We start from the raw sequence: 9384 nt of genomic DNA, 5'->3' as shown, positions 1-9384 counted from the left end.
ACTTACATCAATCAAAGCTAAACCCCCCTCCCTTTTGTTAGCTATTAACGTCTTGCGAGCGATCGAATTCCCCTTTCCCTTCCAAAAAAAAGTGGCGACGGCTGCATTGAGCCGATTGAACACCCAAGTGGGCAGCTCACAGGACCCCAGAATGTGATTAATTTTGGACAGTATCAGGGCATTTACTACTATTACCTTTCCCTTCAAAGCGAGGCCTCTTGCATACCATAAATTTAGCAGGTTTTTTATTTTTACCAAAACCTCGTTCCATGTTTTGTCCGTTGCACTCTTTTCATTTTTACCTATATATATACCCAAGATTTTCCTTTCGTCCTCTATTTTTTTAAAACCCCACATATCAGCTGGGACATTGCAGGGCCCGAAGACCATCAGCTCGGTTTTTTTTGTATTAATTTTTGCGCCTGATGCTCTTTCATATTTCTTTATATGGTCTAATACTTTGTTTATGCAGCTACTAGTTTTCACACAAATATTTACATCATCTGCATACTGCATAATTTTAATTTGGTTTCCTGCCGGTGTCCAGATTCCCTTTATTAGGTCGTCGTTATTTATAGTATAGGCCAGGGGCTCCGCCACCAGGCTGTAGAGCAGCGCCGACAGCGGGCAACCCTGTCTCACTGATCGTCCTAGCTCAAAACTGTTAGTTAGTAAACCATTACATTTCACCCTACTTTTCGCTCCGCTGTACATCATTTTGATTCTTTTTATGAATATTGGTCCAAAACCAAAACGCTCCAGCACGGCCCACAGGAAGGGATGTTCCACTCTATCAAAAGCCTTCTCTAGGTCTACTCCTAACAAAATCCCTCCCTCCTTATTTAAGCAGCTTGCTGTATCTCTGATTGTGTTGATGGTGTCTGAGATGTCCCTCCCCGGAATGCTGTAAGCCTGCGTTGGTCCTATTATTGAATTTATTACAGTTTTTAATCTGTTTGCGAGTATTTTTGTGAATATTTTATAGTCTGTGTTAAGCAAACTGATCGGTCTGTAGTTGGAAAGCAGCTTTTTCTCCCCTTTTTTGAAAATTAGAGTGACTATCCCCTCCGTAAATGATGCTGGAGCCCTCTGCTCAGTGTCCATCTGTTCATAGAGTGTCAGCAAAAGTGGCCCCAGCATTTCCTTAAATTCTTGAAAGAACTCGGCAGGCAAACCGTCTGCCCCCGGGCTTTTATTTTTATTTAGCTTCATTATGGCCTGTTCTATTTCGCTCAGTGAGAGCGGCATCTCGCACCTCACACTGTCGTTATCTTCTAGTTTATTATTTATTTTATTTACTACTTCATTCATTTCGCTAGTCACAATCCCTTCACTTTCAAATAATTTTTGATAGTAACCCTGTATGGTTCTCAAAATGCCTTCGGTTTCTTCTACTATTTCCCCCCTGGAATTTTCAATGCTCGATATATAAGTCTTTTCTTGATTTGTTTTTTCTAGACCTAGAAAGAAAGCTGTGCATCTTTCTCCTTCAGTTATATATTTTGCTCTACTCCGTATTATTGCACCCGCACATCTTTTTTTTTCTAGTTCAGTTATTCTGGTTTTATACAGTTCATATTTTTCACTGTCATAATTTGGATCCTCTTCACATTTTTCTATTTCGTTTTGCAGGAGGAGAATTAACTCTCGTTCCTCTCTTTTATTCTCCCAGTTTTTGTTTTTGCTGAACCTTATACACATTTTTTTTAGTTTTTCTTTAACATCCTCCCAAAACCAAAACACGTCATCTACAAAAGCCATATCGTGTGTCACCTTTGCTAAATACCTTTCAATTTTACTTTTTAATATGTCGTTTTTCAGGTGGCTTATATTTAGACACCATAAACCCCCTCCCCTCTTCATTCTCGCACCTCCCACACACACTGTCACTGAAGCGTGATCGCTCCCAGAGTAAAAGTAGTATTCACAGGATGTTATATGTTTAACCACACCAGAAGCCACTAAGCAGAAATCAATTCTTGACTGCTTCAATATTCCTTCAACAGCTTGTCTTCTTGAAAATGCAGTTTTGTTTTTATTTAATATCCTCCAAATATCTATTATATTGCAATTATTCATTACTTTTTTCAGTGTACTTCTACTAGAATCATTTCTATAGACATTGTTTTTGGACAAATCTTTTTCCATTAGGACCACATTAAAATCACCAATTACAAAAGTGTTTTCATTACACCATTTCTCTAGATTTTTAAAGAACTGTTTTCTTTCCCCTTCTCCATTTGGTGCATACACATTTATCAGCCTAAATGTATCGTTTGCCAGGCAGAAATCAACGACCAAAACCCTACCTTCTCGGTCCCTATGAACCTCGTTAATGGTTTTGAAGATATTGGCTTGAAAGAGTGAGGCCACACCACAAGAGTTTGGGGTTCCCTCATTTGAGATGACCTTCCCTCCCCACTGTTTGATCACATTTTCCCGTAAAGAAACATCCCAATTTGTTTCCTGAAGGCATATTATTTCTGATTTGAGTTGTTTTAAAGTTGAGTCCAGTTTATTTTTATTTCGAAGCCCGTTGGCATTCAGAGAGGTAATTTGGAAACCAAAGGAAGCCATCATTGTAATATATATGAAAGTGCATACCATCTAGTTATTTTTGTTTTTCAGCTTTTTCTTAGCCATGACCTTTGCTTTTCTCTCCTCGGCTCTATTTCTTAAAACCTTCGCCTTCTCAAAGTCCATGTCCGGGTCTGTTTTAGGATGAGGGTCATCCGAGTCGCTGTGCAGCCTTTTGTCTGGCTGTCTTGCCGGCAACGAGTCTGTCGCCATCGGTAGTTCTAGGTTTCTAGTCGGGGCTTCTTGATCTGATGGTACACACTGCCCTGAGAGCGTCCTTCCACCTTTTTCGCTCGTTGATGCCGGTACACTCTCCTCCAAATTTTCCCTTCTCGTGTCCTCCTTTGTACTTTTGTGCAAACCTGCTCCTCCCATTTTCCCCGTCTCACCCCTCACTTCATCATCCTCTTCTGAGAGTTCTTTATCCCCCTCCTTCTCCAGTTTACTCTCCACACCCTCCTCTCCTATGACACTCTCGTCCCCCGACGTCCCATTGTTATCCTCCCCAGACTCTATAGTTTCATTGTCTATCATGATTGATTCACTCTCACTCTGGTTGCATATGCATTCCTCCATACTGTTATAGCATAAGCTACATTTGTTTTTATTTTTTTTGCATTCTCTAGCAAAGTGCCCCTGGACTCCACACTTATGGCACTGAAACTCCGGACATTCCCTCATGATATGCCCAGGTTGGATACACATCCTGCATACTTTCATTTGTTTGTCGTGTATCACTCTAAAGTATTCTGCACCCAGAGCAGTACTAAACTTTGTAGAATACGGCAGGGACTGGACATGATCATTGAATTTTACCTTTAGGAATCGTGTCCCATCAGCAACATTTGTCCCAGGCCACATCCGCCTTTTGATTGGTGAAGCTGCCGACACACCCCAGCTCGACAGTTTGGCGTGGATCTCGCAGTCCTCAATGTAGAATGGCAGGTTTAGGAATGACACCACCAGCTCGTTGTTGCACAGCTCCCGTGCGTGGATCCTCGTCTCTCCCATTTTGAAGCCTTCCAACAGTCTTTCCTTTCCCTTCGGGTGGCTCATTGTCATTTCATATCTGTTGTGGCCCACCACACGGCAAGCCACCAGACCACCACACAATTGCCGCACGTATTTCATCAGCTCCATTGCACTTATGCTGCTTCCTCCTTCCAGCTCTACACTAACTGTGAGCTTCTTGTTGTTTTTGTCCATACTGTCCATGCTCAAACCACTGTTTGATTCTAACGCACTATTCATTTGGGATTCCTTTTGTCCGTTCCGTGTTCGTTCATCATGTTGGTCCGCCATTTTAGGTAAGAGAAGCGATACACTTACCCCCAAACAGTACAATACTGCTGGGGGTACTAAACTCTGTCTTGCAAAAAAACCTCAATTAAAAAAAAAGCTTTAGGGCATATCAAAACACCACAAAAAACTGTTCAGATTAGAGCACCGAAATGGATCCAAGCGCCAAACAAATCGCATCTGTGTTCACTTCCTGATTCCTGGTGGGGGCTGGGCCTACAAACGAGATCAGGCGGAGCCGGAGAGGTATGGCCGTAAGCAACTGTATGTCCTCTACCTAATCTTTTAAAATGTGTCAAAGGTTTTGTAGTTTTGACAATTAAATGGAGTCACTTTCTAAGGCCTTCTCTGTGTCTTTTACAGATCGAAATGAAAAAGCTTACAGCACCTGGGATTCCCAGGCGGTCTTCCATCCAAGTACTAACCAGGCCCTACTCTGCTTAGCTTCTGAGATCAGACGAGATCAGGCGAAGCCAGAGAGGTATGGCCGTAAGCAACTGTATGTCCTCTTCCTAATCTTTTAAAATGTGTCAAAGGTTTTGGAGTTTTGATAATGAAAAAGGAGTCACTTTCTAATGCCTTCTCGATTTCTTCCAGAGAGAGAAATGAAAAAGCTTACGGCACCTGGGATTCCCAGGCGGTCTTCCATCCAAGTACTAACCAGGCCCTACTCTGCTTAGCTTCTGAGATCAGACGAGATCAGGCGGAGCCAGAGAGGTATGGCCGTAAACAACTGTATGTCCTCTTCCTAATCTTTTAAAATGTGTCAAAGGTTTTGAAGTTTTGACAATGAAATGGAGTCACTTTCTAAGGCCTTCTCTGTGTCTTTTACAGATCGAAATGAAAAAGCTTACAGCACCTGGGATTCCCAGGCGGTCTTCCATCCAAGTACTAACCAGGCCCTACTCTGCTTAGCTTCTGAGATCAGACGAGATCAGGCGGAGCCAGAGAGGTATGGCCGTAAGCAACTGTATGTCCTCTTCCTAATCTTTTAAAATGTGTCAAAGGTTTTGGAGTTTTGATAATAAAAAAGGAGTCACTTTCTAATGCCTTCTCGATTTCTTCCAGAGAGAGAAATGAAAAAGCTTACGGCACCTGGGATTCCCAGGCGGTCTTCCATCCAAGTACTAACCAGGCCCTACTCTGCTTAGCTTCTGAGATCAGACGAGATCAGGCGGAGCCAGAGAGGTATGGCCGTAAGCAACTGTATGTCCTCTTCCTAATCTTTTAAAATGTGTCAAAGGTTTTGGAGTTTTGATAATGAAAAAGGAGTCACTTTCTAATGCCTTCTCGATTTCTTCCAGAGAGAGAAATGAAAAAGCTTACGGCACCTGGGATTCCCAGGCGGTCTTCCATCCAAGTACTAACCAGGCCCTACTCTGCTTAGCTTCTGAGATCTGACGAGATCAGGCGGAGCCAGAGAGGTATGGCCGTAAGCAACTGTATGTCCTCTACCTAATCTTTTAAAATGTGTCAAAGGTTTTGTAGTTTTGACAATTAAATGGAGTCACTTTCTAAGGCCTTCTCTGTGTCTTTTACAGATCGAAATGAAAAAGCTTACAGCACCTGGGATTCCCAGGCGGTCTTCCATCCAAGTACTAACCAGGCCCTACTCTGCTTAGCTTCTGAGATCAGACGAGATCAGGCGAAGCCAGAGAGGTATGGCCGTAAGCAACTGTATGTCCTCTTCCTAATCTTTTAAAATGTGTCAAAGGTTTTGGAGTTTTGATAATGAAAAAGGAGTCACTTTCTAATGCCTTCTCGATTTCTTCCAGAGAGAGAAATGAAAAAGCTTACGGCACCTGGGATTCCCAGGCGGTCTTCCATCCAAGTACTAACCAGGCCCTACTCTGCTTAGCTTCTGAGATCAGACGAGATCAGGCGGAGCCAGAGAGGTATGGCCGTAAGCAACTGTATGTCCTCTTCCTAATCTTTTAAAATGTGTCAAAGGTTTTGTAGTTTTGACAATGAAATGGAGTCACTTTCTAAGGCCTTCTCTGTGTCTTTTACAGATCGAAATGAAAAAGCTTACAGCACCTGGGATTCCCAGGCGGTCTTCCATCCAAGTACTAACCAGGCCCTACTCTGCTTAGCTTCTGAGATCAGACGAGATCAGGCGGAGCCAGAGAGGTATGGCCGTAAGCAACTGTATGTCCTCTTCCTAATCTTTTAAAATGTGTCTAAGGTTTTGGAGTTTTGATAATGAAAAAGGAGTCACTTTCTAATGCCTTCTCGATTTCTTCCAGAGAGAGAAATGAAAAAGCTTACGGCACCTGGGATTCCCAGGCGGTCTTCCATCCAAGTACTAACCAGGCCCTACTCTGCTTAGCTTCTGAGATCTGACGAGATCAGGCGGAGCCAGAGAGGTATGGCCGTAAGGAACTGTATGTCCTCTACCTAATCTTTTAAAATGTGTCAAAGGTTTTGTAGTTTTGACAATTAAATGGAGTCACTTTCTAAGGCCTTCTCTGTGTCTTTTACAGATCGAAATGAAAAAGCTTACAGCACCTGGGATTCCCAGGCGGTCTTCCATCCAAGTACTAACCAGGCCCTACTCTGCTTAGCTTCTGAGATCAGACGAGATCAGGCGAAGCCAGAGAGGTATGGCCGTAAGCAACTGTATGTCCTCTTCCTAATATTTTAAAATGTGTCAAAGGTTTTGGAGTTTAGATAATGAAAAAGGAGTCACTTTCTAATGCCTTCTCGATTTCTTCCAGAGAGAGAAATGAAAAAGCTTACGGCACCTGGGATTCCCAGGCGGTCTTCCATCCAAGTACTAACCAGGCCCTACTCTGCTTAGCTTCTGAGATCAGACGAGATCAGGCGGAGCCAGAGAGGTATGGCCGTAAGCAACTGTATGTCCTCTTCCTAATCTTTTAAAATGTGTCAAAGGTTTTGTAGTTTTGACAATGAAATGGAGTCACTTTCTAAGGCCTTCTCTGTGTCTTTTACAGATCGAAATGAAAAAGCTTACAGCACCTGGGATTCCCAGGCGGTCTTCCATCCAAGTACTAACCAGGCCCTACTCTGCTTAGCTTCTGAGATCAGACGAGATCAGGCGGAGCCAGAGAGGTATGGCCGTAAGCAACTGTATGTCCTCTTCCTAATCTTTTAAAATGTGTCAAAGGTTTTGGAGTTTTGATAATAAAAAAGGAGTCACTTTCTAATGCCTTCTCGATTTCTTCCAGAGAGAGAAATGAAAAAGCTTACGGCACCTGGAATTCCCAGGCGGTCTTCCATCCAAGTACTAACCAGGCCCTACTCTGCTTAGCTTCTGAGATCTGACGAGATCAGGCGGAGCCAGAGAGGTATGGCCGTAAGCAACTGTATGTCCTCTTCCTAATCTTTTAAAATGTGTCAAAGGTTTTGTAGTTTTGACAATGAAATGGAGTCACTTTCTAAGGCCTTCTCTGTGTCTTTTACAGATCGAAATGAAAAAGCTTACAGCACCTGGGATTCCCAGGCGGTCTTCCATCCAAGTACTAACCAGGCCCTACTCTGCTTAGCTTCTGAGATCAGACGAGATCAGGCAGAGCCAGAGAGGTATGGCCGTAAGCAACTGTATGTCGTCTTCCTAATCTTTTAAAATGTGTCTAAGGTTTTGGAGTTTTGATAATGAAAAAGGAGTCACTTTCTAATGCCTTCTCGATTTCTTCCAGAGAGAGAAATGAAAAAGCTTACGGCACCTGGGATTCCCAGGCGGTCTTCCATCCAAGTACTAACCAGGCCCTACTCTGCTTAGCTTCTGAGATCTGACGAGATCAGGCGGAGCCAGAGAGGTATGGCCGTAAGCAACTGTATGTCCTCTACCTAATCTTTTAAAATGTGTCAAAGGTTTTGGAGTTTTGATAATGAAAAAGGAGTCACTTTCTAAGGCCTTCTCTGTGTCTTTTACAGATCGAAATGAAAAAGCTTACAGCACCTGGGATTCCCAGGCGGTCTTCCATCCAAGTACTAACCAGGCCCTACTCTGCTTAGCTTCTGAGATCAGACGAGATCAGGCGGAGCCAGAGAGGTATGGCCGTAAGCAACTGTATGTCCTCTACCTAATCTTTTAAAATGTGTCAAAGGTTTTGTAGTTTTGACAATTAAATGGAGTCACTTTCTAAGGCCTTCTCTGTGTCTTTTACAGATCGAAATGAAAAAGCTTACAGCACCTGGGATTCCCAGGCGGTCTTCCATCCAAGTACTAACCAGGCCCTACTCTGCTTAGCTTCTGAGATCTGACGAGATCAGGCGGAGCCAGAGAGGTATGGCCGTAAGCAACTGTATGTCCTCTACCTAATCTTTTAAAATGTGTCAAAGGTTTTGGAGTTTTGACAATGAAATGGAGTCACTTTCTAAGTTCTTCTCTGTGTCTTTTACAGATCGAAATAAAAAAGCTTACAGCACCTGGGATTCCCAGGCGGTCTTCCATCCAAGTACTAACCAGGCCCTACTCTGCTTAGCTTCTGAGATCAGACGAGATCAGGCGGAGCCAGAGAGGTATGGCCGTAAGCAACTGTATGTCCTCTTCCTAATCTTTTAAAATGTGTCAAAGGTTTTGGAGTTTTGATAATGAAAAAGGAGTCACTTTCTAATGCCTTCTCGATTTCTTCCAGAGAGAGAAATGAAAAAGCTTACGGCACCTGGGATTCCCAGGCGGTCTTCCATCCAAGTACTAACCAGGCCCTACTCTGCTTAGCTTCTGAGATCTGACGAGATCAGGCGGAGCCAGAGAGGTATGGCCGTAAGCAACTGTATGTCCTCTACCTAATCTTTTAAAATGTGTCAAAGGTTTTGTAGTTTTGACAATTAAATGGAGTCACTTTCTAAGGCCTTCTCTGTGTCTTTTACAGATCGAAATGAAAAAGCTTACAGCACCTGGGATTCCCAGGCGGTCTTCCATCCAAGTACTAATCAGGCCCTACTCTGCTTAGCTTCTGAGATCAGACGAGATCAGGCGGAGCCAGAGAGGTATGGCCGTAAGCAACTGTATGTCCTCTTCCTAATCTTTTAAAATGTGTCAAAGGTTTTGGAGTTTTGATAATGAAAAAGGAGTCACTTTCTAATGCCTTCTCGATTTCTTCCAGAGAGAGAAATGAAAAAGCTTACGGCACCTGGGATTCCCAGGCGGTCTTCCATCCAAGTACTAACCAGGCCCTACTCTGCTTAGCTTCTGAGATCAGACGAGATCAGGCGGAGCCAGAGAGGTATGGCCGTAAGCAACTGTATGTCCTCTTCCTAATCTTTTAAAATGTGTCAAAGGTTTTGTAGTTTTGACAATGAAATGGTGTCACTTTCTAAGGCCTTCTCTGTGTCTTTTACAGATCGAAATGAAAAAGCTTACAGCACCTGGGAATCCCAGGCGGTCTTCCATCCAAGTACTAACCAGGCCCTACTCTGCTTAGCTTCTGAGATCAGACGAGATCAGGCGGAGCCAGAGAGGTATGGCCGTAAGCAACTGTATGTCCTCTTCCTAATCTTTTAAAATGTGTCAAAGGTTTTGTAGTTTTGACAATGAAATGG

General features: G+C 43.2%; 22 non-coding genes across 22 annotated transcripts; all 22 read right to left on the bottom strand.

Moving 5' to 3' along the window:
- Positions 1 to 4252: 4252 nt before the first annotated feature.
- On the bottom strand, positions 4253 to 4371 carry LOC144390991 (5S ribosomal RNA). Its single transcript, XR_013454851.1, has one exon. It is a non-coding gene; the product is annotated as a 5S ribosomal RNA (ribosomal RNA).
- A 117-nt stretch (positions 4372 to 4488) lies between these two features.
- Positions 4489 to 4607, bottom strand: LOC144397019 (5S ribosomal RNA). The gene has a single exon (XR_013459165.1). It is a non-coding gene; the product is annotated as a 5S ribosomal RNA (ribosomal RNA).
- A 116-nt stretch (positions 4608 to 4723) lies between these two features.
- On the bottom strand, positions 4724 to 4842 carry LOC144395445 (5S ribosomal RNA). Its single transcript, XR_013457579.1, has one exon. It is a non-coding gene; the product is annotated as a 5S ribosomal RNA (ribosomal RNA).
- Positions 4843 to 4959: 117 nt separating this feature from the next.
- LOC144401272 (5S ribosomal RNA) lies at positions 4960 to 5078 on the bottom strand. The gene has a single exon (XR_013463207.1). It is a non-coding gene; the product is annotated as a 5S ribosomal RNA (ribosomal RNA).
- Positions 5079 to 5195: 117 nt separating this feature from the next.
- On the bottom strand, positions 5196 to 5314 carry LOC144402039 (5S ribosomal RNA). Its single transcript, XR_013463974.1, has one exon. It is a non-coding gene; the product is annotated as a 5S ribosomal RNA (ribosomal RNA).
- A 116-nt stretch (positions 5315 to 5430) lies between these two features.
- Positions 5431 to 5549, bottom strand: LOC144390989 (5S ribosomal RNA). The gene has a single exon (XR_013454844.1). It is a non-coding gene; the product is annotated as a 5S ribosomal RNA (ribosomal RNA).
- A 117-nt stretch (positions 5550 to 5666) lies between these two features.
- LOC144401271 (5S ribosomal RNA) lies at positions 5667 to 5785 on the bottom strand. The gene has a single exon (XR_013463206.1). It is a non-coding gene; the product is annotated as a 5S ribosomal RNA (ribosomal RNA).
- A 116-nt stretch (positions 5786 to 5901) lies between these two features.
- Positions 5902 to 6020, bottom strand: LOC144395444 (5S ribosomal RNA). Its single transcript, XR_013457578.1, has one exon. It is a non-coding gene; the product is annotated as a 5S ribosomal RNA (ribosomal RNA).
- Positions 6021 to 6137: 117 nt separating this feature from the next.
- Positions 6138 to 6256, bottom strand: LOC144398388 (5S ribosomal RNA). The gene has a single exon (XR_013460535.1). It is a non-coding gene; the product is annotated as a 5S ribosomal RNA (ribosomal RNA).
- Positions 6257 to 6372: 116 nt separating this feature from the next.
- Positions 6373 to 6491, bottom strand: LOC144390988 (5S ribosomal RNA). The gene has a single exon (XR_013454841.1). It is a non-coding gene; the product is annotated as a 5S ribosomal RNA (ribosomal RNA).
- A 117-nt stretch (positions 6492 to 6608) lies between these two features.
- LOC144401270 (5S ribosomal RNA) lies at positions 6609 to 6727 on the bottom strand. Its single transcript, XR_013463205.1, has one exon. It is a non-coding gene; the product is annotated as a 5S ribosomal RNA (ribosomal RNA).
- Positions 6728 to 6843: 116 nt separating this feature from the next.
- On the bottom strand, positions 6844 to 6962 carry LOC144395443 (5S ribosomal RNA). Its single transcript, XR_013457577.1, has one exon. It is a non-coding gene; the product is annotated as a 5S ribosomal RNA (ribosomal RNA).
- Positions 6963 to 7079: 117 nt separating this feature from the next.
- LOC144395714 (5S ribosomal RNA) lies at positions 7080 to 7198 on the bottom strand. Its single transcript, XR_013457854.1, has one exon. It is a non-coding gene; the product is annotated as a 5S ribosomal RNA (ribosomal RNA).
- Positions 7199 to 7314: 116 nt separating this feature from the next.
- Positions 7315 to 7433, bottom strand: LOC144397901 (5S ribosomal RNA). Its single transcript, XR_013460048.1, has one exon. It is a non-coding gene; the product is annotated as a 5S ribosomal RNA (ribosomal RNA).
- Positions 7434 to 7550: 117 nt separating this feature from the next.
- On the bottom strand, positions 7551 to 7669 carry LOC144402028 (5S ribosomal RNA). The gene has a single exon (XR_013463963.1). It is a non-coding gene; the product is annotated as a 5S ribosomal RNA (ribosomal RNA).
- Positions 7670 to 7786: 117 nt separating this feature from the next.
- On the bottom strand, positions 7787 to 7905 carry LOC144395441 (5S ribosomal RNA). Its single transcript, XR_013457575.1, has one exon. It is a non-coding gene; the product is annotated as a 5S ribosomal RNA (ribosomal RNA).
- Positions 7906 to 8021: 116 nt separating this feature from the next.
- LOC144389541 (5S ribosomal RNA) lies at positions 8022 to 8140 on the bottom strand. The gene has a single exon (XR_013453657.1). It is a non-coding gene; the product is annotated as a 5S ribosomal RNA (ribosomal RNA).
- A 116-nt stretch (positions 8141 to 8256) lies between these two features.
- Positions 8257 to 8375, bottom strand: LOC144395440 (5S ribosomal RNA). Its single transcript, XR_013457574.1, has one exon. It is a non-coding gene; the product is annotated as a 5S ribosomal RNA (ribosomal RNA).
- Positions 8376 to 8492: 117 nt separating this feature from the next.
- On the bottom strand, positions 8493 to 8611 carry LOC144402016 (5S ribosomal RNA). Its single transcript, XR_013463951.1, has one exon. It is a non-coding gene; the product is annotated as a 5S ribosomal RNA (ribosomal RNA).
- A 116-nt stretch (positions 8612 to 8727) lies between these two features.
- Positions 8728 to 8846, bottom strand: LOC144397038 (5S ribosomal RNA). The gene has a single exon (XR_013459183.1). It is a non-coding gene; the product is annotated as a 5S ribosomal RNA (ribosomal RNA).
- Positions 8847 to 8963: 117 nt separating this feature from the next.
- Positions 8964 to 9082, bottom strand: LOC144401268 (5S ribosomal RNA). Its single transcript, XR_013463203.1, has one exon. It is a non-coding gene; the product is annotated as a 5S ribosomal RNA (ribosomal RNA).
- A 116-nt stretch (positions 9083 to 9198) lies between these two features.
- On the bottom strand, positions 9199 to 9317 carry LOC144399302 (5S ribosomal RNA). The gene has a single exon (XR_013461447.1). It is a non-coding gene; the product is annotated as a 5S ribosomal RNA (ribosomal RNA).
- Between the last annotated feature and the right edge of the window lie 67 nt (positions 9318 to 9384).

Source organism: Gasterosteus aculeatus, chromosome 2 (assembly GCF_964276395.1).
Source record: "Gasterosteus aculeatus chromosome 2, fGasAcu3.hap1.1, whole genome shotgun sequence".
Lineage (NCBI taxonomy): Eukaryota > Metazoa > Chordata > Actinopteri > Perciformes > Gasterosteidae > Gasterosteus > Gasterosteus aculeatus.
This window is presented reverse-complemented; position numbering and strand designations above follow the sequence as displayed.